The sequence below is a fragment of the Bos indicus genome, chromosome 3 (genome assembly GCF_029378745.1).
Source record: "Bos indicus isolate NIAB-ARS_2022 breed Sahiwal x Tharparkar chromosome 3, NIAB-ARS_B.indTharparkar_mat_pri_1.0, whole genome shotgun sequence".
In the NCBI taxonomy this organism is placed as follows: domain Eukaryota; kingdom Metazoa; phylum Chordata; class Mammalia; order Artiodactyla; family Bovidae; genus Bos; species Bos indicus.
The window spans coordinates 21261454-21286608 of record NC_091762.1 but is presented as its reverse complement, the minus strand read 5'-3'; the positions used below and the strand labels follow the sequence as shown (position 1 = coordinate 21286608).

Here is a 25155-nt window from a genome sequence, read left to right as displayed (position 1 = left end):
TCTGTTTAATTAGAAAAGTTGTCCCTGTGACTAAATGGTAACGTGGAAGGGCTGCGATGTCGATAATCAGCTGGGAATCTCCACAGCTTTAGGTTCGAGGGTTCCAGACCTGAATGAGAAGAACTGTGTTTTATTCAAGTTCTCTATTCTTCCGACTTTTTATTGGCCCTGTCCCAGTTTATTACGATTTTATTCAGAGTTTCTTGCTCTTAAGTCTCCGTTGGACACGCAAAGCCGCTGTTCGGTCAAGATTAGAACCTTCACTCCTGGAAATCTCGTCCTTTGGTCCCAAGCTCAGACCGAAAGAGGTCGCAGATTTCGGCGTCTGAGACCCAGGTCCCTGACCCAGGGCCGCCCGGCCAGGCTGCTCCGGGGCAGAAGGGGAGACGAGCCGCTGGGAGTCCGGAGCCGAGGGCTGGGTTCCCTTCGTTCTGCCTCGACTCTGCTCCACCGAGATGATTTCTTACGACGTACGCGGATGGAAACATTTGTGTCCTCTGCTGCTCAGGAGAAAAGTACAGATGAGGCCCGCGATGGACCTGAATAGCTAGTTTTCCTTTTGCGGTGCTGAGAAGCATCTCTCTGATCTTTATACTTTGAAACTTTCAGCGGTTATAAGGAAAGGTATGAGGCTAGCGAAAACATCCGAGGAAAGGCCAAGATCAGGAGAGAACAGAGGATGAGCCGGAAGCAGAAAGGGACTGGAAGAGAGAGGAGCGGGCAGGTACTGCGGCGGGGCCGTCGCTGGGTTGGGGCGACCACAGCGCTTCACGGCGAGCAGCTCCCACCCTTTACTGAGGTGTCCAGAGACCCGATTTACCCCAAATCGCAAAGCTGCTGGCCTGGCATTTGTTCTGACAAAGTTCCCTTTGCGGGTTCCGTGTGGAGTGGTGAGGTGGGTTATGTAGATCTGCAGGTGGCCGCTGCCTTGGAGATGACTGGCGGTCAGGGAACTACACAGACACTCCACTTTCAGCTTTGCAGGCCGGTCTGCAGCGTCGGGCTCCGGAAAATCCGAGCGTCAATATTTGCTTAGAGATAAGGAGATATACAGCCAAACAGTCAGTGAAACTGGTTATCCCTGGAAAAAAGAAACATGGATAGGGATCAGGGAACTACTGTCTGGGGGCGTGTGTAACATTGTATTACATACAGGATATTTTCAAAAGTTCATTGCTTGTATTTTGGATTTAAATTTGTGTGTAGTCATAAGTATCACTCTTTAAAAATTCTGGGTCTATTGTCATGTGCAGGGGAGTGTTTTCCACTGTCAAACCATGATTTTTTTTTTAAGAAGTTCAGTATTTCGGAAGGAAGAAGTTGGACCATTATTGCTCTTTTGTTGATCTGATCAGATGAGCTGATAAACTCACAGATCCTCCCAGCCCTGGAGATAACTGCAGGTCAAAGAGGACTGCTTTACTCTTCTCTTGCCACCTGAGAAACTCGGGGGCAGCAGATTCAAATTGCAGGGAGCTGGAGAGGCACAGGTGCACAATGCACTTGGATGCACCTGGCGACAGAGGTTCTCAGGCAGCCGGTGGCCTCCCAGCCGCTCTGGTTCTGAACCCCAGGGCAGTAACGTCCAGGCAAGAAGAGACCAGTAGGACAAGGGCAGCGTCTCCTTTAAGTCCTTTCTGCATCCAACAGTGGTCTTGAAGACACACAGTGAAAGAGTGGGAATAGACTAGGGGAAAAGAAGAAATCCTCGGCAATTTCCTCATCTAAACCACTCCTGAGGATGAAGTGAATATAGGCAGGGACCAGGCCCTCCTGGCACCGGTGAAGGTGGGTGGAGTTGTCCTCAGCAGCTGGAGCCAAAGTAGACATCCTTGGCTAGACGGCCAGTGAGTAAGCAGGCCTTCTTCTTCCCCAGCTGGGTAGCACTTGAACTTGAGGCACTGGAATGTGTCTCCCTAGGCTTTTGATGGGTTCCAAAGATACAAGACATAGGTTTCTTTCTTTTTTTATAAATTTTTTCTCCAGGTTTATAGAGATATAATTGACATATAACACTGTGTGAGTTTAGGGTGTGCAGCATGTTGATTGGATACAGTTATATATGGCAAAATGATTCCCACCAGAGCATTAACTAGCTCCATCCCATCACATAATTCTCATTTCTTTTTTGTGATGAGAATATTTATGATCCAGTCTCTTGCATTTTTCAAATACACATATAATGAAGTGTTTTGACAAAGTTTACACCCAGGTAACTGACATCTTAAGATGTGATAAGAAATCCCTGGCAGTCTAGTGGTTGGAACTTGGTACTTTCACAGCTGTGGGCCAGGGTTTGTGGACCTAAGATCCCACAGTCTGTGTTCAGTCATGCATGCTCAGTCATATCAAACTCTGTGGGACGCCATGAACTGTAGCCCACCACACTCCTCTCTTCATGGGATTTTCCAGGTAAGAATACTGCAGTGGCTTGCATTTCCTACTCCAACAACAGATAGGTTTCTTCTTAATGCACTTATTAAGGTCGGTAGTGGCTGGTGGCTAGATGGCACAGCATGCTTTGTTTGCTGATATGGCAGGCAAACTTTTTCATTCACATTCCTCCCCTCTCCCTTCTGATCTCATTTGTTTGGCTGTACCCACTGGAGTCCATGAGCAAAAGACCTGGAAATGCTGGTTGCCAGGGTCAGCCTCAAGCACACAGATCAGGGGCGAAAGGTAGACAGCAAACCAGGAAGGGCAGAGAATATTTAGCCCAAGTGTAATGAGCCCAACATCTGGGGGACCTCCTTTTAGTCCTGATGCCACCACTTACTTTCCCTTTGACCTTGGGTCAACTCCAATTTGCTAGGCCAATTTTGCAAGTGTCATATTAAAGAAATAATAAGTACTTCATAAAGCTGTTGTGTAGATTAAGTGAGATAGTCAAATAATACAGCTGGTAGAGCATGTGGCTAATCTTAAGGATGTTCTGGTAGGAAACAATCGAGGAGAAGCTGGTACTTCAGTCTTTTGTAACATTTGAATACAGTTTTAAACATTTCAATAAATTTTGTTTTATGAATTTATTCATATTTCGTGAATGAATTCACATTCACAAAATAAATTTGAGAATTTATAAAAAGTTTTAAATGGAATTTATAAATCATATGCCTGCAAAAGGAACTTGCTAATATCAGCTTTGTTCATAATGGTTTCCAAATTGAAAACCATTCAAATGTCCGTCACGAAGTGAATAGATATAATGGTGATATATTCACTCAAAGGAATACTACTCTGCAATAAAATGAAACAAATTCCTGATACATGGCAACAATATGGATTAAAACATCACCCTGAGTGATGAAAAGAGTATATACTCTGTGGATCCACTTATGCAAATTACTAGATGAGGCAACCTAATCCCTAGTGAAAAGAACTAGATCCTTGAGCACCTGGGACAGGGTGACAGGGTGACAGGGTGTGGCAGGGTGATTGTCGGCAAAGGGGCTCAAGAGGATATTTTGGAGTGCTGGAGATGTTCTTGAACATGGTAGTGGTTCCATGGGCATGTTCAGTTGTCAAAAGTCATCAAACTTGAAATGGATAGATTGTATTTTTTTAAATTAATTCTTAGGAAATTTGATTTTTAAAAAGTAATGAGAAGAATCATTCCAAATTTTAATAACTTAATTCAATTGTAATCATTATTATTAGCATTAGAGGGTTCTTTTAGAAATGTGTATCTCTTAAGGTAAACAATTTGATTGAAAGTTCAACAGTTTCTTCATTTTTGTAACTTTTCATTAAATTTATGCACTATTAAATTGAAATACTTGAAAATAGAAATAGAACCTATAAGAGCTCAATCATATAAAAGCATATTTATATATATTCTTCTCTCTGTTGATATACCTAAATGACTCCATCAGCATTTACCTACATTAACAGATGTTACTTTTGAATTTAAGATGTTTCAAAATTTTACTTATTTGTATTTTGTGCATTTTTTGAAATTTTAAAAATAAACCTATATACTTTAGGGGCTTCCCAGGTGATACTAATGGTAAAGAACCCACCTGCCATTGCAAGAGACACAAGAGATGTGGGGTCTATCCCTGGTTCAGGAAGATTCCCTGGAGGAGGGCGTAGCTGCCCACTCCATATTCTGGCCTGGAATCCTCTCAAGGTCAGAGGAGCCTGGCAGGCTACAGTCATTGGGGTCCAAAAGAGTCAGACGGGACTGAAATGACTTAGCATGAACTCACGCACCTTTTGCTACAACTTAGAATAATTTAAAAACAGATTTGAAGGAAAACATGCAAAGATGATAACAGGAGTCCCTTCCAGGGGGTGGGACTATGGATGACTGCTTATTTCCTTCTTTAGATATATTTAATATTTGTAATTAAAAAAATGAATGACCTAGAAGTGAAAGAACAGAAGAGCTATGGAAGAGGTATTAGAAAGGTGAGAGGAAAGGATAAAAGGGAGGAAAAATCTAGTTCTTGCGGAAGTTGTATTTAAGTTGGGGATTCAAGGGGAGCAGCTCTTGGAATAAGAAAGGTGTTTGGGAGGCAAGTGGTTCATGAGAATATTGCAGACAATTTTATTCATGTTACGTGACTCCTCCTTGGTGTTTTGTGAAAGAAATATACAGTCTTAAATTTCTTGCCAAACATTTTTACCATTTGTGTTCCTCTTTGATGGGCACCATATCCTGTGGAGCCAGGCGGGCTCCAGTTCAAATTGCTGGTTTCAGATTCCCACTCACTGATTGAGTGACTAGACAAGTTACTTAACCTTCCATATCTGAGGTTTCTCATATGTGAAATGAGGATGATGATATGATAGAAGCCTGTTGAAAGAATAAAGTGAGTACACCCATGTAAAACTTGTAGACAGTGCCTCAGCACATGGAACTTGGCATGTCACCACTGAGTGTAAGGTCTTGCATTTTGGCACTGCACTGCATAAAGTCTGGGTGTGGCTTTAAGTTCCTGATACCTTACAGTGGCAGTGGTAGCCTCCTGGGCTAGTGGGATCTGCCAGTTTACCAGTTCATCTGCTCAGCTCATCAAAAGAACAGTAGTCCAATTCCTTGCTTCAAAAATCGCCAATAAAAAAAATTAAGGTTTTAAGTGGAAAACCTTCTTACACATGACACAAAACCCAGAATTTTAGATAAGATATATATTTATTTATGACTATGTAAAAATTTAAAGTTAAAATATAAGCAATGCTCCTTACTATGTATATATGTTTGTATACACACACACACACACACACACACATGTGAATGATACCGAGTTACATATACCCCAAAGAGTACTCCATTGGCCCCAGTCAGGTTCCCACTCCCACTCCCCCACCAACATAACCACTTTCACTGACTGCTTGGCTATGGATCTCCTTATCTCTAAATAAATATTGATTTTGGCACTCAGATTTTCTAGTTTCCCACCCAGACCCTGAAGACCAGCCTGCAAACGGGAAAGTGAATTTGTGTGTTTCCTTGCCCACCAGTCATCCCCAAGGTAGCCCATAGGTCTTGCATTCACTTATAAACCCACACTGCCCACCTTGCCCTTCCTCATGGAACCGGCAAAGGAAAATGCCAGAACAAATGCCAGGCCAGCAGCTTTGCAATTTGGGCTGAACCGGATTCCTGGACACCTCAGTAAAGGGTGGGCACGGCTCCTGAGTGAGGCGCTGTGATGCCCCAACCCAGCCACGGCTCCCACCGCGGTACCAGCTCGCCCCTCTCCCTTCCAGTCCCTTTCTCTTCTCGCTCATTCTCTGTTCTCTCCTTCCTCGGATGTTTTCGCCGGCCTCACACCTTTCTTTTCCCTAAGTCCAAAGACAGGTAAAGCCTTTAACTGTGTGGATCACGACAAACTGATCTCTTGCCAGCTGCAGCCACACGGACCACACGCACTAAACCGCTGCCCAGAAGCACAAATGGTCGGATGAAGGGATAGCAAACACCAAGAGCCAGCAGCTTCCTTCGGGGGCCCCTCGGCTCAAGCTCGGGGCGTCTCTTGGGCGCAATGCGCGGCGGGGGCGCTCAGGTGACCTTCTGCCCTAGGAACATCTCGGCTTCCCGACGGGAACGAACAGGCTGAGTGGACTCCATCTCTCCAGTTGTCTGGAGAAACGCCGTGCTAGGGACACAATTTTAGGCGGAAACTGCATGCTGCGAAACACAGGTGGCTCTGCCTAGGTCCCTAAGTATGCTTGCTTTCGGTGGGAGGGAGGAATAACTTGTCTCAGGTCTGTGTGGCACAATCGGTTAGCACTCTCGGCTGTTAACCGAAAGGCTGGTGGTTCGAGCCCACCCAGGGACTTGTTTCACGCTTTTAGAATGTAAATGATGTATGATTGCTTCCAGTCTGGGCATCCTCTCCCAAGCTCCACTACTACCCTACTCCACTGTGTCTTGTATACACACACACAGAAGGACGTACGACCAGATAGTACCTGATCCTCAGAGAGGATCTCTGCAGGAAAACAGGTTGACTGGGAATCCTAGAATTCATGAAAGAGTAGGCTCATCATCATCATCCTGTAAACTCCTTTTACCAATGAAGTTTCTTCCACTGTTAGTAGTAGTCTCTATTTAACTTTTCCCATATATTTTCCCAAATAATTTTGTTCTATGCTTTTCCTCCGTTTTTCATTCATTGAATCATAGAAAAAGCAAGAGAATTCCAGGAAGACATCTATTTCTGCTTCACTGACTCCGCTAAAGCCTTTGTTTGGATCACAACAAATTGTGGGAAATTCTTCAAGAGATGGGAATACCAGACCACCTTACCTGCCTCCTGAAAAACCTGTATGCAGGTCAAGGAAAGTTCAAACCAGTCAGGAAAGGAAATCAACACTGAATATTCACTGGAAGGACTGACGGTGAAGCTGAAGTTCCAAGTCTCACTCCACGCGGCAGGCCTTCATTTTGTATTTAAAATATGAATCTAAAACCTTGCGGGAAAGCGGAGTTGTTTCCGCCCGGTTTCGAACCGGGGACCTTTCGCGTGTTAGGCGAACGTGATAACCACTACACTACGGAAACCACGCGATCAATCATGCCTAGAGACATACACAAGAATTGCATATTTGAACACACCTGCCCTTCAGATTTTCAAAGGAAGAGGACTCTGGAAACCCAGGCAAACCGTCAAGTAAGGATCTGCAGTTCCTGAAAGAGGCTGATTTAGGGTTCCATTTCTCTTCAGGAGCGAGGTCCCTGTGTGCCAGCTTGCGCCCAAGGGCAGAGGTCGCCCCCCTGAGTCCTCAGTTTTCAGGAGCCCTAGCAGCCAGAGGAGTTAGGTGAGTCTGATTTCCAGGCGGCCGGACGTCCTGCAAGGTGGACGCAGCCCTTCCAGGTTGCGAATGCGCGCTTTACAGTCCCTCTTCATGGCGCCAGCGGGCAGCGAGCTCGATGCTTTAAATTCCACTCGTGAAACGAATGACATGCCCTCTCCTCTGACCTGCCCTCCCCTCTGCTCCGATGCGCCTGACCCGCGCTCTCTCACAGCCCCATCACAGCACTTCTATGGTGCCATCCGGCACTGGGCGGGGCTGCGGGCAGGGGTTCCTCAGGAACCACTGAGGTAATGCAAGACTTGCATCACATTTTCACGTTTAGCAGGAAGTGCAGCAAAGGCTGAGGCTCAGGTCATTTGTTGAATTCGTTTGCCGACCTGACCCCGCATAAAGCCGCGGAGGTGCCAGGCGCGGTCCACGCAGATCTGACAGTCTTCATTCCTTTCTCATCAAACTTGGGATTATTCTTGAAGGACAGCTTTGCTTTACGTTTTACAATGTCTGAAACGTCTTTTGTTTGCCTTTTATAATTTTCCAGTTCAACATTTCATGGAGAGTGAATTTTAACAGAGAGGTAAAGGCGGTTTTCTCAGAAAGCAGGTGTCTTGAAGAGTTTTCTTGTTCACCTCACAGCAGGCAGAATTTGTTTTCGCTGAAAGACTTTAATGCAATGTTGTCTGTGTGTTTGTCTGTCTCTGGTTTCCTTAGAAATAAAGCTTCTCAAGTTTAGGGACGCATGTGCCGTTTTTTCCAGCAGTGGCTTTTCTCCTTTTCTTAGGGCGGCGGTCACTGCATTTCCTTCCCGTCTGAGGTTCAGGGGCTCAAACCCCAGGAAGGCGAACCCAGGGTGCGAACCGGCCCCCAGGGCCGCGGGGCTCCGGCTGATTCCCGGTGGATTCCGAGTGCGTCTGGAGGTCTGAGTCCCCAAAGAGGCGGACTTGAAAATGGGTTTAGATCAGGACGTTTTGAGAGGGTAACAGGCAGGAAGGCCAGGGGTCTCCAAACGGAGGAAATAGCCTGCAAGTGTCAGACATTTTTCTCTCTCTTAAGCGGCAGGAGGAAACAAACTAGCGATATTTTTTCCTTCTCTATACAAATTTAAAAGGAGGTTTCTCTTAAAATACTGTGTTGCCAAATGACACTTGGTTTCACCTGAAGTTAAGCAATGCCTTTTTCTTATGGAAATGTTTGTCTTAAGCTATGCTAATGTACTTTGCTTTTACCCCCAAACTCTGTCTTCAAGTCGGTTCTGCCTCTTGGCTCAGAACCTATTTGACAAACCAGTTTGTTATACTCAGAGAGTCCCTTGGACTGCAAGGAGATCCAACCAGTCCGTTCTAAAGGAGATCAGCCCTGGGATTTCTTTGGAAGGAATGATGCTAACGCTGAAACTCCAGTACTTTGGCCACCTCATTCGAAGAGTTGACTCATTGGAAAAGACTCTGATGCTGGGAGGGATTGGGGGCAGGAGGAGAAGGGGACGACAGACGATGAGATGGCTGGATGGCATCACTGACTCGATGGACGTGAGTCTAGGTGAACTCCGGGAGTTGGTGATGGACAGGGAGGCCTGGCATGCTGCGATTCATGGGGTTGCAAAGAGTCAGACACGACTGAGCGACTGAACTGAACTGAACTGAACTCAGTAATATAAAAAAGTTTTAGCTTTAGATGAATCAGTGCTCTCCATGCTACAAACAAGAATAAAATTCAAGTTGATAATAAGGATGAATCTTGAATACTTTTACACTCCTGAAAATTCTAATAATTGATGTGTAATTCCATAGAAAATATTTGTCCTGTCATGCTCCCAGAGATGACTCCTGGTATGCACCACACTGCTTTAATAATTTGGGTCTAAAAGCTCCTTCATGGTGACTTTCACATTTATTATTATTTATAAAGTTTAAAATTATGTATCCCAGTAAATTAAATATACCATATAATATCTTTTAAATCAGGATTAAGTCTTTTGAGTCTCAAAATCATAGTGATTTAATTATTCCCCTTTCAATTTGGGGTCAATGTTTTTAGCTATCATCTAATATGTGCTTCTAAGTAGCATTTATCTGCCATGATTCAGGTCAATTTATGATTTTAAGATCTATCATTAAGTTCTTTGACTGATATTAAATTGGTTGAATTAATGTGTAATCTTTGCCTGGAGAATTTCTATTTGAGGTAGAAATAACAAAACACTGTTTAAATATAATGCTGCCTACATTTTTATAGATTATATATAGAGGGGCTATAGGTTAACAGCTTAGGAGAATGTGTGGGAACCCTTAGGAGATGTTCCTGAATGTAGCCATAGCGTCACTTGAAGAAGAGTACAACACATGGACTCCCTAAGCTGAGAAGTAAGGACCTGTTTACTGGAAGCACTTGTTTATTTTTCTTAAATTCCTGATTCTTAGTTACCTCCCTTCTAGATCTCAAGTCACCATTTTTCCATGTGCTATGTAATCCTTTTTTTACTCACTGCTGGGGTCCTTAGAGACTGGCAGGCAGATGAACCTGAGAACATGACAGGTTGTTCTCCTGCTGTGATTTTTATTTGTGTGTGTGTGTGTGTGTGTGAGATTCTTATTTTTGGTGCCTCCTGGTGTGGTGTGAATGCACCAAGGAGTGGGATCTTGACTTTGCTCCTGATACAGCAGTTTTCCTGGAGAAGGGCCTGGTGCCTGATGAGCACCTAGTAAGTGCTTGCTGACTGAAGGACTACTAATGCACAGTTCCAGAAAACTGATGAGGAGGACAGAATGTGGGTAAGATCCACAGAGGCCTAGAGTATAAGGGACAGAGAGAGACAGAAGGGCACAGACTCCAAGACGGTGAGAGGGGGGCAGAGAGAAATGTCCTAGAACCCAGAGACATCCTCGACTGAGTACAGAAAATTGAGAGAGCTCTTGTTTCCTCCTGACTTCAACTGAGGAATCAGTGGAAGGTGAACCAATAACTCTAAGGATCCAAGTTTGCACACGATGTATTATCGGTGCAGGATTCTGTAGCTTGCAACAATTTGTCTCAAATGAGATAACTTTTCTGGATGTAGCCATGTACTGTCGAGATATCATATGGAGAGAGTCTCGGGCTTGCAAATGTACCCGTATATTGGAGGGAGACCCCACATTAGATTGTGTGCATCCAACCAAAGCAAAAATGCAAATCATAGGGGAAGAGAAGAGGATAAATGTCTGGGACCAGTGGGCTTTTTTTTTTTTTTTTTTTTAACTCCTGTAATCCCTAAGCTGCTCTGCAAAAGGCTCTCCAGAGTCATTCTGGCTGGTCTTGTCTGGACTCAATGACTTGGTCACCAATGAAAACAGTTACAATTCTTAGAATACTTTCCAATCAGCTTGGAAGTTTGGCTGCTGAATATGTGCAATCTCTGGAAATGTACACATTGTCTTTTCATTGTACTTCCCACTAAGTTGAGTCAGTAGGGCACAAATTCCCTTGTTAGAGTAACAGACCTGTGTACTGACAATTTCTTGGGATGGCAAGACCATGAAGAAAAAGACTCTTTCCTTGAGTCAGAAAAATACATTGGAATATAAATTAGCACATCTATTTAGGGAAAACTAAGAACATAAAGAGATGCCTTCAGTTTCTAGCAAAGGTACAGTGACAGAAGTCAGATTAACCCTCCTTCCTAAATCTCACTCTCTCCCTTTGTCCCACTCCCAAAGGAACAAAAAGACAAAAAGACAAAAAAAAAAAAAAAAAAAAAACATGAAATACTAGCTTCTAAGACACTGGAAATCAGGTAGCAAAGGATAGCAAGCCCTGAAAGGTGACAAACAAACAAGATGAGTCTTGCCATGGGCCCAGCTTCCTGCTGGGCACCAAGAGGAAGATTTGAGGTCAATCCACTGGACTCAAGAAGCTGAGTGTTGGTGGAGAGCAAGGCAGCTAGAGTTCACAGGACAAAGATCCAGTGATTCTTATTTGCAAAGCAGAAGTAGAGACACAGATATAGAGAACAAAGGTATGGACATCAAGGGGGAAAGGGGAGTCGGAGGAACTGGGAAGTTAGGATTTACCTATATCCGCTATTGATGCTATGTATACAGTAAATAACAAATGGGAACCTACTCTATGGCATAGGGAAATATTGGATGCTCTGTGGTTACCTAAATGAAAAGGAAATCCAAAAAAGAGGGGATATATGTATATGTATAGCTGATTCACTTTGCTATTGTCACATCATCGTAAATCAGCTATACTTCAACAAAAGTTAATAATAAAAGAAAGAAACATGAAGAAAGGTCCAGTGATGAGAGAGAGTGGGAGAGAGAGAGAATGCTGGGATATGAAAGGGTCTCCCTCAAGTACTCAGCAGAGTCATGAAGGGGTATTGTTATGAAGAAAGTGCCTGAGGCCAAGGAAAGAATGTTTTTAAAAGACCCTGGTGCAATGCCTGGTGCTCACACAGGACAAGCAATTGTATTCGATCCCCCCAGACAGAATGGACTCCTCCTAACTCCTGGGCCATTGGGAAGAACATTCAGAAAACTCTTGTTACAGTATTGGGAATAAGCAGCTCTAGACTGACCTACCTAAAAAAATCACAAAAGGAAAATCCAAAGGGATCAAACCATTTACAAATCACTCAAATGTACCCCGGATAAAACTCAAGAAGATTTATAGGAATACCAAAACAGCCAGTGCCCCCAAATGGGAAACTCTGACAATGCTTGGCCTCCAATCAAAGGATGCCAGTCATGCAAAGAGGCAGGAAAATGACAGGTAAGGAGGAGACAAATGAATGAATGAATCAGTCAATGAAACTGAGCCAGAAGGGACACAATGTAAAAGTCTGCAGAGAAGACTTTAACAGTTATCATGACGGTATACATGTGTCCAAAATGTTAATTAGAAACACAGAACATACAAAAATGGCAAAAAAATCAAACTTTAGAGCTGAAAACTATAACATCCAATGCAATAAATTCACCAGATTGAAGAGCAGATTAGACATGGCAGAAAACAACATAAACAAGATTATGGAGCACAAAGCAATGAAAAGCTGTTCACAGTATCCAAATGGAAACTCACTGTCAAAATAAAATGCTTTTAATGAACACAGTGTCATTGAAGAGTCATTGTTTTTCAGTTGCTAACCTGTGTTTGACTCTTTGTGACTCCACTGACTGCAGCACTACAGGCCTCCCTGTCCCTCAATATCTCTCAGAGTTTGCCCAAGTTCGTGTTCGTTGAATCGGTGATGCCATCCAACCATCTCATCCTCTGTTGCCCTTTTCTCCTTCTGCCTTCAAACTTTCCCAGCATCAGGGACTTCTCCAAGCAGTCTGCTCTTCTCATCAGGTGGCCAAAGTATTGGAGTTTCAGCATCATCCTTCCAATGAGTATTCAGGGTTGATTTCCTTTAGGATTGACTGGTTTGGTCTCCTCGGCATCCAAGGGACTTTCAAGAGTCTTCTCTAGCACCACAGTTCCAAAGCATCAGTTCTTCAACATTCTGCCTTCTTTATCGTCCGACTCTCACATTGGTACATGACGACAAGAAAGATCACAGCTTTGACTATATGGACCTTTGTGGGCAAAGTGATGTCTTTGCTTTTTAATACACTGTCTAGGTTTGTCATCGCTTTCCTTCCAAGAAGCCAGTGTCTTCGAATTTCATGGCTGCAGTCACCATCCGCAGTGGTTTTAGAGCCCAAGAACAGAAAATTTGTCACTGCTTCCACATTTCCCCCTTCTATTTGCCATGAAGTGATGGGGCTGGATGCCATGATCTTAGTTTTTGTTTAATATTGAGTTATAAGCTGGCTTTTGCACTCTCCTCTTTCACTCTCATCAAGAGGCTCTTTAGTTCCTCTTTGCTTTCAGCCACTAGGGTGGTGTCATCTGCATGCCTGAGGTTGCTGACATTTTTTCCCAGCAATCTTGATTCCAGCTTGTAACTCATCCAGCCTGGCATTTCCCCTGATGTGTTCTGCATTCAAGTTAAGTAAACAGGGAGACAGTAAACAGCCTAGTTGTACTCCTTTCTCAATTTTGAACCAGTCAGTTGATCCGTATAAGGTTCTAACTGTTGCTTCTTGACCCACATACAGGCTTCTCAGGAGACAAGTAAGATGGTCTGGTATTCCCATCTCTTTTAGAGTGTTCCACAGTTTGTTATGATCCACACAGTCAAAGGCTTTAGTGTAGTGAAAGAAACAGAAGTAAATGTTTTTTCTGGAATTCCCTTGCTTTGTCTATGATCCAGCAAATGTTTGCAATTCGATCTCTGCTTCCTCTGCCTTTTCTAAACCCAGCTTGTACATCTGGAATTTCTTGATTCAAGTTGAATGCTGAAGCCTACCTAGCTTGAAGGATTTTGAGCATAACCTTACTAGCATGGGAAGTGAGCACAATTGTCCAGTACTTCGAACGTTCTTTAGCACTGCCCATTGAATGGTAGCACATCACTGAAAGACCTGATACATGGGTGACTGATGCTCCTGAAAATACCCAGGGATGAGAAACAGTTTTTGGAGGAACAATGTCAGATAATTTCAATCATAGTAAAGATGATAAACCCACCGATCCAAGGAGCCAAATGAACAAAATGAATGAGCACAACAGCACAGAAAACACACATCTAGTCGCATGGTAATTAAAGTGCTCAAAGCCATTGAAAAAGCATATAGTCCCCGAGGGACCAGAGGAAAAAGACCGGATACATATAGAAACAAAAGTACACATGTCAGATTTTATCAGAAGCATAGAAGTGAGGGACTTCCCGGGTGGTCCAGTGGTTAAGACTTTGCCTTCTTGGTGTGAGTTGGATCCCTGGTTGGAGAGCTAAGACCCAACAGGCCTCATGGCAAAAAACAAAAACAAAATAAAACCATGAAACAGAAGCCATATTGTAAAAAATTTAATAAAGACTAAAGGAGGAGAGAGATGCATGGAAGTTATAATACAGTGGAGCAGCCTCTTCAAAGGACAGAAGCCAAAATAGTCAAGGTGGAATTCTATCACTACCCACCTTTAAAGTCCTTCAATATGAAGGTGAATAATGACCATTACAGACATACAAATGCTGAAAGACTTCATCAGCAGCAGACCCTATATATACAAGACCCTAAGTATACAAGGAATGCTAAAGGAATCCTCCAGGAAGAACACCACCAGATGGAAATCTGCATGTATGCACAGGGAGGAAGGAAAAGAGAAATGGTATCTGTATGGGGAAAATAAAAGATTTAAAATGTAAATCCCTATAGAAATATGTAACGGATTAAAACACAGAACAGTGGATTTGTTACATGCTCAGTAAAGGAGAAACGTAAAGAAATATGGTTACTGGTTTCACTGCTTCAGGAAATTCTGGACTCCCAGGGACCTGGCAAACCTCCTGTGCACCATGACGCCGGACAGGAGGGAAGCAGTAGAGGAGCCCTTTTGCCTTTCCCAGAAAGGTTGCGCAGCGTAGAAAGAACCACACAGCTTTTGAGTGTTTCAAGGAAGGCGTTCCTAAGGTGTGTTTAGAACAACCAACCTTTCCGTGAACAGCCCAACGCACTAATAGATGGCGCCACAGAGACACGCTCGAGTAAGGTACTTCTCATCCCCGTGGATGGGTAATTACCCGCTTCCACGACCGGTGGAGCCACACACATTTCCGAGGGCAGAAACGCGCCAGAGACGCCCCGGGCCGGAGCCGAGGGGGCCAGAGGGAGGCGGGACGCCGGGTGGGCTCCGTACTGCTTCTTTCGGTTCTTTGCTCCGCCTTCACCCGGCCGTCCGCACCGCTGGTGTTGCCCTCCCTCGGCTCGGCCGCGGTCGGTGGGGCGGGAGCCGGAACCAGCTAACCGGTGGATCCAAAGGGACGACTGCGAAGAGCTGGAAAAGAAGCCGGCGAGGTGGGGACGAGGACAGCCAGACTTCCCAGAAGGAACGTGCCGCATCTGGGGAGATGAGAATTGGTGTTTGGTTTGATTTTGTTTCCTTTTGTCACAATATATCAGAATTGAGAGACAGAGCGGGGAAACCGATGAGCGAGCATGAAAGAGAGAAAACGAATAGCTGCAGTTCCCAAGAATAAAGCAGCGCAAGGATCGAAATCATTTTACGTCAAAGGACAGACATTAAAGACCGTTCTCATTCATGGCGTGGTATGTGGCACGCCGTGATCGTATAGTGGTTAGTACTCTGCGTTGTGGCCGCAGCAACCTCGGTTCGAATCCGAGTCACGGCATGGCCTCCGTGTTTCACGTGGCGTCTGACTTCTTTTTCTTCAACACGGTAATGGTCTGCACTGGGTTCTGCAACATGTGACCGCCCATTCTATCCGAGATAAAAATTATTAAGGTGTATTCACAGAACAAGATGCACAAATCATGAATGAACAGCTATTTGATGTGAAATAATCACCAAAATCAAGAGGTACAAATTTTTTTATCAACCAGGTATGAAAGATACACTTTGATACATGGATGAAGCCCTTTGGCACGTTTCCCAGGTAACGCCTATCCGTCCCCTGCTACTTTAAACTATTGAGTTTGTCCTTTCCTCAGTTCACCTGAATGAATATAGACATTTTACTATATAGGGATTATCAAGCAGAAATTCTGAAGTCGATTTCACCCTAGTAGGGAAATCACAGAGGTCAGAACGCCGTGAAGGCAACGGACAAGACGTTCCATTGGAGAAAGCACCTTCAAGATCACGGTATCTCTGCTGCCAGCTAACTATAAGCATGGACCCGTCGGGCCACCATCTTTCACTCAGGGTCGCCCTGCTCCCCTCTCCCACCCTAATTCCAGCAAAGATCTCCCAATCCTCCTGCCCCTCCCCACACAGGCAGAGCACGCACTCTCACCTACTGGACTCACCGCCTTTCATCAGCTCTTCCTGAACCACACACAGGCACAGCCACAGTTGCTGCCTCATCTACCGCTACCTCTGCAGGCTTGGTCCACACCCCTGGCCCCCGCCCACCAGCCCCGCTCCCTCGCTCACCTCTTGCCCTACAGTGGACATAACATTTGTCCTAACAGGTCTTCTGAGCGAGCTTCCAAGGGAAAAGAGAAACCGTGCCCACTGCCTGGTAGAGACCACGGGGATTCCAAACAACAGCAGCTGGAGAGTCAGGGCATTTCCCTGGATCACCATCGTATTGATATTCTGACACTGATTTTTACATGAACCATCTGCTTATGCTGCTGATAACAGTTTTCCCTTTATGATAGTGAGATGAATTGGCTGTTCAAAGTACTCAGGGAAATGAATGTGAAATGAATAGGTTGAAAGAGAATATTTTAAAAACATGTTCTGCACTTGCTCAACTGAAAGTGGGTGGAGATGGTAAAAGCCCGGGAGGCTGGGCATGTCCACTATTGCCAGGCCAGTCACTGGAGCTAAACCTGTCGACACTGGGAATACCCTGAGCCTGGGCCTCTGTCTCTGAGAGACACTTAGGAAAATCCATCTACACCTCAGCGACGGACCACAGCACCTGGTTCCCTTTTCCTGTGAAGCCTAAGCTGGGGATCACAAAGGTAATATTTTAATGACCAGAAGCTATAAGAAAATACTTTTGACATATTTACTCATTCGGGAAATAAACGTCACACTTACAAGGAGATATCATTACACAGCCTCCAGCATGACTGCTTTTTAAAAAATTCGTGCACTAAGTGCCGACAAACGTGGAGCACTTGCACCTGTAGCAGCCAGTTCAAAATCATTCTAGAAGACTGTTGGCAGTTTCTAATAAAGTTCATCTTGTACCTACTTCATGACCCAGGAATTGTAGTACTTCTATGAATGCACAATATAGAAGAAGTTGGTATGGGATATTCATCAAGAACACCAATTAACACCAAAAAATCCCGACAAAATTACTTCAAATTTTACTACCAAAAGTAGTGAAATGTGCATAACACTATGAATATGTTTAATGAACAAAATGTTGCATGAAAGCAAAGTCAGTTACCAAAAATGTAGCTTCCTTTATTTGAATTTCAAGAGCAGGCAACAGTACACTCTTGCAGTAGACCTCAGAATGGTAACACAATAAGCGATCTAGTGTAGGAATTGCCTACAAAGTGGCTCAAGTGACATTTCAAGGATGGGGAAAATTTTCTACACTTTGATCTGGGTGCTGATTACGTTTGCAAAAATTAAACAAACTGTGCCTATAGTTCAATGATTTACTGTTTCTGTAAAAATCAGTGGATGGTGGATGAAAAGGAGCTGGTCTAGACCATGATGACTAGTTTGCATTTTATTGTAAACTTCTGAAATACGCCTTCTCCTTTAGTGTAAGAAAAACCTCACTGATATTAGAAATATCTTTACCAGAAAACAACAACAACAATGACCATGTTATCTTGTTAGTGTAACTATAGGCAAGGCTCCTTGAAGGGCAATATTTAAACTTTGGGGATGTGTTCTGCTCAACAGGGAGTCAAGCAGTTATTCTAGGTTTTGCTTTGACTGGCAGGTTTGGGCGCTGTGGGATTTACTCCTCTTCTTGCTGCATTTTGCTTCCGGGCCAGTGGCAAATTCTGCTCTCCCACCACTGCTAGGGGGCATAGCTGGTGCTGGAATTAAAAGTAAATGGATAGAATATTACTCAACCAAAAAAAAAAAAAAAGGATGAAGTAATGCCAATTACAGCAACATGCATGGACCAAGAGATTGTCATCCTAGTGAAGTAAGCCAGGCAGAGAAAGACAAATATCATATGACATCGCTTAGACGAGAAATCTAAAACACAAAACTAAAGCTAATACAAAGGAACATGTGTACAAAACGGAAATAAACCCACAGACATAGAAAACAACATTATGGTTACTGAACGGGAAAGGGGGAGGGGTAAATTAGAAGTTTGGGATTAACATATACACACTACTACTGTGCAGAAAACAGATAACCAACAAGCACCTCAGGTATAGCCAGGGACCTATACTCAATATTTTGTAATAATCTGTAAGGAAAAATAATCTGAAGCAAAACTAGATGTATATGTGTGTGTAAGTGAATCACTTTGTTGTACACCTGAAACAAACACAACATTGAAAATCAACTGTAAGTCAAAGTAAAAAAAAGAAAAAAGGCAAATGGCAAGACAGGCTATAGACACTACCTTGCCTTAGCCTGGATCTGAACCGCACATGTACACACACACAGACAGGAGGACCTATGTCCAGGATCTCAGGGGAAAGCAGGTCACCGGGAATCCTGGAATTTACGAAACAGTAGGCTCATCATCTACCCTGTAAACTCATTTTACTAATGAAGTTTCTTCCACTGTTTGTAGTAGTCTCTATTTAACCTTTCCCATATGCTTTTCCAATTAATTTGGTTCTATTCTTTTCCTCCATTTTCCATCCACTGGATCATAGAAGAAGCCAAAGAATTCCAGAAAGACATCTGATTCTGATTCATGAACTACTCTAAAGCCTTTGACTGTGTGGGTCACAACAAACTGTGGAAAATTCTTCAAGAGATGGGAAAAACAGACCACCTTACCTGCTTCCTGAAAAACCTGTATGCAGGTCAAGGAGAGATGAAACCAGTCAGTCCTAAAGGAAATGAACCCTGAATATTCCTTGGGAGGACTGATGTTCGTGAAGCTGAAGCGCCAAGTCTCACTCCCTGCGGCGGGCCTCCAGTTTTGTTTAAAATAAAATCTAAAAGTTTGCGAAGAAGTGCCGCTGTTTCCGCCCGGTTTTGAACCGGGGACCTTTCACATGTGAGGCAAACATGATAACCACTACACTACGGAAACCACATAGTTACTACCGCCTAGTGACATGTTCAAGAAATGCATGTTTGGACACAGCTGGCCTTCAAATTTTCAAAGGAAGAAGCCTCTGGAAGCCCAAGTGATCCCTCAAGTAAGCATCTGGGGTTATTGAAAGGCCCTGACTTAGGGTTCCTCACCTCTCCCAGTGCGAGGTCCCTGTGGGTACCCAGGCAGTTAGACCTCAGGATGCCCCAGAATCTGCTCTCCACTCCCCCAACTCTTCTCCCAGGACAAAATTTCAGGCTCCTCTGTGAACTGCAGCTGGTCAGTTACTCTTTCTATTAGCGAGGTCCAGATGCTTTCAGACCTTGATAGTTGAAAAGCAAACATCAGAGTGATGCAAACCTTTGGGATTTGTCTTCCAAAAAAAGGAGTTGGAATGGAGGCCCCCAGGTGAGACCTGGGATCCCAAATATCTCTAAGGACCACAGATGTGGGAAAGGGGACAGAGTCAATGGATTATGCTTTCTGGGAAGGCCCCAGGGTTCCGAAAGATACTCTGGGTCTTTCCCCTTCCACCCCTGTGCTAAGGGTGTTTTCCCACCTTACCTGATGCTCTATTGGCTCAGACCGAACACACTTCTCTTTGACACCAGTCTTTCAGACCACACTTCCAATTTGTCAGAAAATCCTATTTTTCTTTGGTTAGTTATGCATTTTGAGGCACATAATCTTTTTCTTGGTCTGATCTCCTCCCTCTTCCTTTCCTCATAAAGGCCGGGAGATGGATTCAACTCGAGAGTCTCCCTCCTTTGAAACTGTAGGGTTTGTGTCTTTTAACCTTGAGTGTGTGGGGCTGGGCCGAGGTCGAGAACTCTCTTGGCCAGGTCAGTCAAGATTGGCCTCTCCGCGGCCTGTCCTCCAGTGTCGGGGGCAGAGCCGGGCCACCTCAGCATGGCCCCTGTCTCGGGGTCTAGAGCCCCACGCAGGCGTGGCCCCGCGGGAGAAGCTTCAGCCGGCAGCGTGGATTCAGTACGCCGGGAGCCGGCAAGGCGCACCCGGGTGCACGCGGCGAATTTTGGTTCTCAGAGAGCCGGTGCCCTCCCGGCCCCCTGGTTCTGATCCCGCGAGCAGTAACCTCCGGGCCAGAAGAGACCAGTAGGAGAAGAGCAGCGTCTCTTTCAAGCCCTGTCCACTCAGCATCCACAATGGTCTTGAAGAGACACAGTGAGAAGTGGTAATAGATCAGGGGAAAAGAAGAAATCATTGGTGATTTCCTCATCGAAACACCTCATGAGGATGAAGTGGGAGCCTGCAGGGACTCAGTCCTCCTGGCGCTGCTGAAGGCCAGTCTAGTTCCCACCAGTTGCTGGAGCCAAAGCAGACAACCTTGGGCAGGTGACCAGTGAGTAAGCAGTCCTTCTTCCTCTCCAGCTGCATTGCACTTCAACTTGCAGCCCTGGAACATATCCCCTTGGCTTTTGATGGATTCTAAAGAAGTAACACAGGTTTCTTTCTTTTTTTCATAAATTTTTTTTCTCCAAATTTTTGAGACATAATTGACATAACACTTGTGAGTTGAGCATGTTGATTGGATACAGTTATATATGGCAAAATGATTCCCACCAGAGCATTAACTGGCACCTCCATCCCATCACATAATTCTCATTTCTTTTTTGTGATGAGAACATTTATGATGCAGTCTCCTGCAGTTTTCAAGTATACATACAATGAAGTGCTTCAACGAAGTTTACACCCAGGTAACTGACATCTTAAGATGTGATAAGAAATCCCTGAAAGTCTAGTGGTTAGAACTTGGTGCTTTCACAGCTGTGAGCCAGGGTTTGTGCACCTAAGATCCCACAGTCTGTGTTCAGCCATGCTTGCTCAGTCATATCCAACTCTGTGGGACTCCATGGACTGTAGCCCACCAGGCTCCTCTCTTCATGGGATTTTCCAGGTAAGAATACTGCAGTGGGTTGCCATTTCCTACTCCAACAACAGATAGGTTTCTTCTTAATGCACTTATTAAGGTTGGTAGTGGCTGGTGGCCAGATGGCACAGCATGCTTTGTTTGCTGATATGGCAGGCAACCTTTTTCATTCACATTCCTCCCCTCTCCCTTCAGATCTCATTTGTTTGGCTGCACCCATTGGATTCCATGGGCAAGAAAGACCTGGAAATGCTGGTTGCCAGGGTCAGCCTCAAGCACACAGATCAGGAGCAAAAGCTAGACAGGAAACCAGGAACCAGGAATGGCAGAGAATATTCAGCCCAAATGTAATGAGCCCAACATTCAGGGGGCCTCCTATTAGTCCTGGTGCCACCACTTAACATCCTTTTGACCTTGGGTCAACTCCAATTTGCTAGGCCAATTTTGCAAGTGTCTTATGAAAAAAATAATAAGTACTTCATAAAATTATTGTCTAGATTAAATGGGATAATCAAATAACACAGCTGGCACAGAAGGTGGCCAATATTAAGTATGTTCTGGGAGGAAACAATCAAAGATAAGCTGGCACTTCAGTCTTCTGTAACATTTGAATACATTTTTAAATATTTCAATAAATTTTGTCATTGAATGAAACATCCATTCACAAAATAAATGTATATTAAAGAATAGAAAATTTTAAATGGAATTTATAAAACATATGACCACAAAAGGGACTTGCTTATAGTAGCTTTGTTTATAATAGCCCCCAAATTGAAAAGTATTCAAATGTCCAGCACAAAGTGAATAGATATAATTGTGACATATTCACTCAAAGGAATACTACTCTTCAATAAAATGAAAGAAATTCCTGATCCATGGCAATGATATGGATTAAAACATAACCCTAAGTGATGAAAAGAGTACATACTCTGCGGAGCCACCTATGGGAATTACTAGATGAGGCAAACTAATCCCTAGTGACAAGAACTAGATCATTGAGTACCTGGGACAGGGAGTGGCAGGGGGATTGATGGCAAAGGGGCCCAAGAGGATATTTTGGAGTACTGGAGATGTTCCTGAACTGGGTAGTGGTTCTATGGGTATGTTCAGTGGTCAAAAGTCATCAAACTTGAAATGGATAGATTGTAGTATTTTAAAATTAATTCTTAAGAAATTTGATATTTTAAAAATAACGAGAATCATTCCAAATTTTAATAACTCAATGACACTCATTATTATTATTAGCATTAGAGTGTTCCTTTAGAAATGTATGTCTCTTAAAGTAAACAATTTGTTTGAAAGTTCAAGTTTCTTCATTTTTGTATTTTTTCATTAAATTTATACACTAGTATATTGAAACACTTTAAAGTTGGAATAGATTCTATAAGAGCTCAATCATATAAAAGTGTGTATATATATATATATATATTTTTTTTTCCCCCTCTTGGTTGGTATACCTAAATGACTCCATTATCATTTACTTACATTAACAGAAGTTACTTTTGAATTTAAGATGTTTCAAAACTTTACATATTTGTATGTTCTGCATCATTTCAATTTTTAAAAATAACACATAGAGCTTAGGGGCTTCCCAAGTGATACTAATGGTAAAGAACCCACCTGCCAATGCAAGAAGCACAAGAGATGTGGGGTCTATCCCTGGTTCAGGAGGATTCCCTGGAGGAGGGTATGGCCACCCACTCCATATTCTTACCTGGAATCCTCTCATGGTCAGAGGATCCTGGTGGGCTACAGTCCATGGGTCCCAAAGAATCAGACAGGACTGAAATGATTTAGCATAAATCTATGCACTTTTGCTACTTAGAATAATGTAAAAATAGGTTTGAAGGAAAATGTGCAAAGATGTTAACAGTAGTCCATTCTAGGAGGTGGGACTATGGATGACTGCTTATTTTCTTCTTTAGATATATTTAACATTTTTAAATTAAAAAAAAAAAAAAAAAGAATGACCTGGAAGTGAAAGAACAGAAGAGCTATGGAAGAGGTATTGGAAAGGTGAGAGGAAAGAATAAAAGGGAGGGAAAACCTAGTTCTTGCAGAAGTGTGTGTAAGTTGGGGATTCAAGGGGAGCAGCTCTTGGAATAAGAAAGGTGTTTGGGAGGCAAGTGGGTCATGAGGATACTGCAGTTTTATTCGTCTTACATGACTCCTCCTTGGTGTTTTGTCAAAGAAACATGCGGGCTTAAATCTCTTGCCAAGCATTTTTACCACTTGTGTTCCTCTTTGACTAGCACCATATCCTGTGGAGCCAGGCAGGCTCCAGTTCAAATTGCTGCTTTCAGATCCCACTCACTGATTGAGTGACTAGACAAGTTATTTAACCTTCCATGTCTCAGATTTCTCATATGTGAAATGAGGATGATGATATGATAGAAGCCTGTTGAAAGAATAAAGTGAGTACACCCATGTAAAACTTGTAGACAGTGCCTCGGCACATGGCACTTTGCATGTCACCGTTGACTGTAAGCTCTTGCATGTTGGCACTGCACTGCATAAAGTCTGGGTGTGGTTTTCTTTTAAGTTAGTGATATCTCTCAGTGGCAGTGGAACTTTCAAGAGAGAGTGAAGGAATCCTGTCTGACCAGCAGTAACCTCCTGGGCTTGTGGGATCTGCCAGTTTACTCGTTCATCTGATCAGCTCATCAAAAGGGGAACAGTAGTCCAATTCCTTGCTTCAAAAATCCCCCAATTAAAAAAAAAATTAAGGTTTTACTGTGGAAAACATTCCTATACATGACACAAGACCCAGAATTTTACAAAACATATATATATATATATATATATATATATATTTATGACTACATAAAAATTTAAAGTTAAAATACAAGCAATGGACCTTACTATGTGTATATCTGTGTATATACAGCACACACACACACACACACACACACACACACACACACACGGTATCAAGTTATTCATGCCTGGAAAGAGGAGTCCACTGGCCCCAGTTAGGTTCCCATTCCCACTCCCCCACCAACATAACCACTTTCACTGACTGCTTGGCTATTGATCTCCTTATCTCGAAATCAATATTGATACCATGCCGGCACTCAGATTTTCCAGTTTCCCACCCAGACCCTGAAGACCAGCCTGCAAAGGGGAAAGTGAATTTGTGTATTTCTTTGCCCACTAGTCATCTCCAAGGTAGCCCATAGGTCTTGCATTAACCTGCAAACCCACACAGCCCACCTTGCCTCTCCTCATGGAACCAGCAAAGGAAACTGCCAGAACAAATGCAAGGCCATCAGCTTTGCGATTTGGGGTGAACCGGATTCCCGGACACCTCAGTAAAGCCTGGGAGCTGCGCGAGTCAGGCGCTGTGATCTCCCCAATCCAGCGCCCATCGCCCCCGCCGCGATACCAGCTGGCTCCTCTCTCTTGCAGTCCCTTTCTCCCTCTGGCTCATTCTTTGTTCTCTCCTGCCCTTGGTCTTCCTCGCATCTATTCGCCCTCTTCACACCTTTCCTTTCCTGTCCTCAAAAGACAGCTAAAGCCTTACACTGAGTGGATCACAATAAACTGATCTCTTTCCAGCTGCAGCCACACACACCCCATCTACTAAACCGATATACAGAAACGCAAATGGTCGGACGAAGGCAGAGCAAACCAGGAGCCATCAGCTTCTTTCTGGGGCCCCTCGGCTCAAGCTCGGGGCTTTTGGGCGCTGATATCTGCAGCGGCGAGGACGCTCAGGAGACCTTCTGCCCTCGGAACCTCCCGGCTTCCCGACGGGAACGAACAGGCTGAGTGGACTCCATCTCTCAGGTTGTCCGAGGCTCCGAAGTGGAAACGTCATTTTGCGAAACACAGGTGGCTCCGCCCAGTTCCGTAAATATGCTTGCTTTCTGTGGGAGTTAGGATGAAACTCTCCTCCCGACTTTGTGGCACAATCGGTTAGGGCGTTCGTCTGTTAACCGCAAAGCTCGTGGTTTGAGCCCACCCAGGGACGTGTCTCACTCTTTTAGAATGTAAATGATGTATGATTGTTTCTAGTCTATGCATCCTCTCTCATTCTCCACTACTACCCTAATCCTCTGTGTCTTGTACACACACACACACACACACACACACACACAGCCTGTGATCCTCAGAGAGGATCTCTGGAGGAAAGCAGGTTGACTGGGAATCCTAGAATGCATGAAAGAGTAGGCTCATCATCATCACCCTGTAAACACCTTTTACCAATGAAATTTCCTCCGTTGTTTGTAGTACTCTCTAT

General features: G+C 43.9%; 3 non-coding genes across 3 annotated transcripts; 1 reads left to right on the top strand and 2 right to left on the bottom strand.

The window, feature by feature from the left end:
• Positions 1–6939: 6939 nt before the first annotated feature.
• Positions 6940–7012, bottom strand: TRNAV-AAC (transfer RNA valine (anticodon AAC)). The gene has a single exon. It is a non-coding gene; the product is annotated as a tRNA-Val (tRNA).
• Positions 7013–15409: 8397 nt separating this feature from the next.
• On the top strand, positions 15410–15481 carry TRNAH-GUG (transfer RNA histidin (anticodon GUG)). The gene has a single exon. It is a non-coding gene; the product is annotated as a tRNA-His (tRNA).
• Positions 15482–18948: 3467 nt separating this feature from the next.
• On the bottom strand, positions 18949–19021 carry TRNAV-CAC (transfer RNA valine (anticodon CAC)). Its single transcript has one exon. It is a non-coding gene; the product is annotated as a tRNA-Val (tRNA).
• Positions 19022–25155: the final 6134 nt, after the last annotated feature.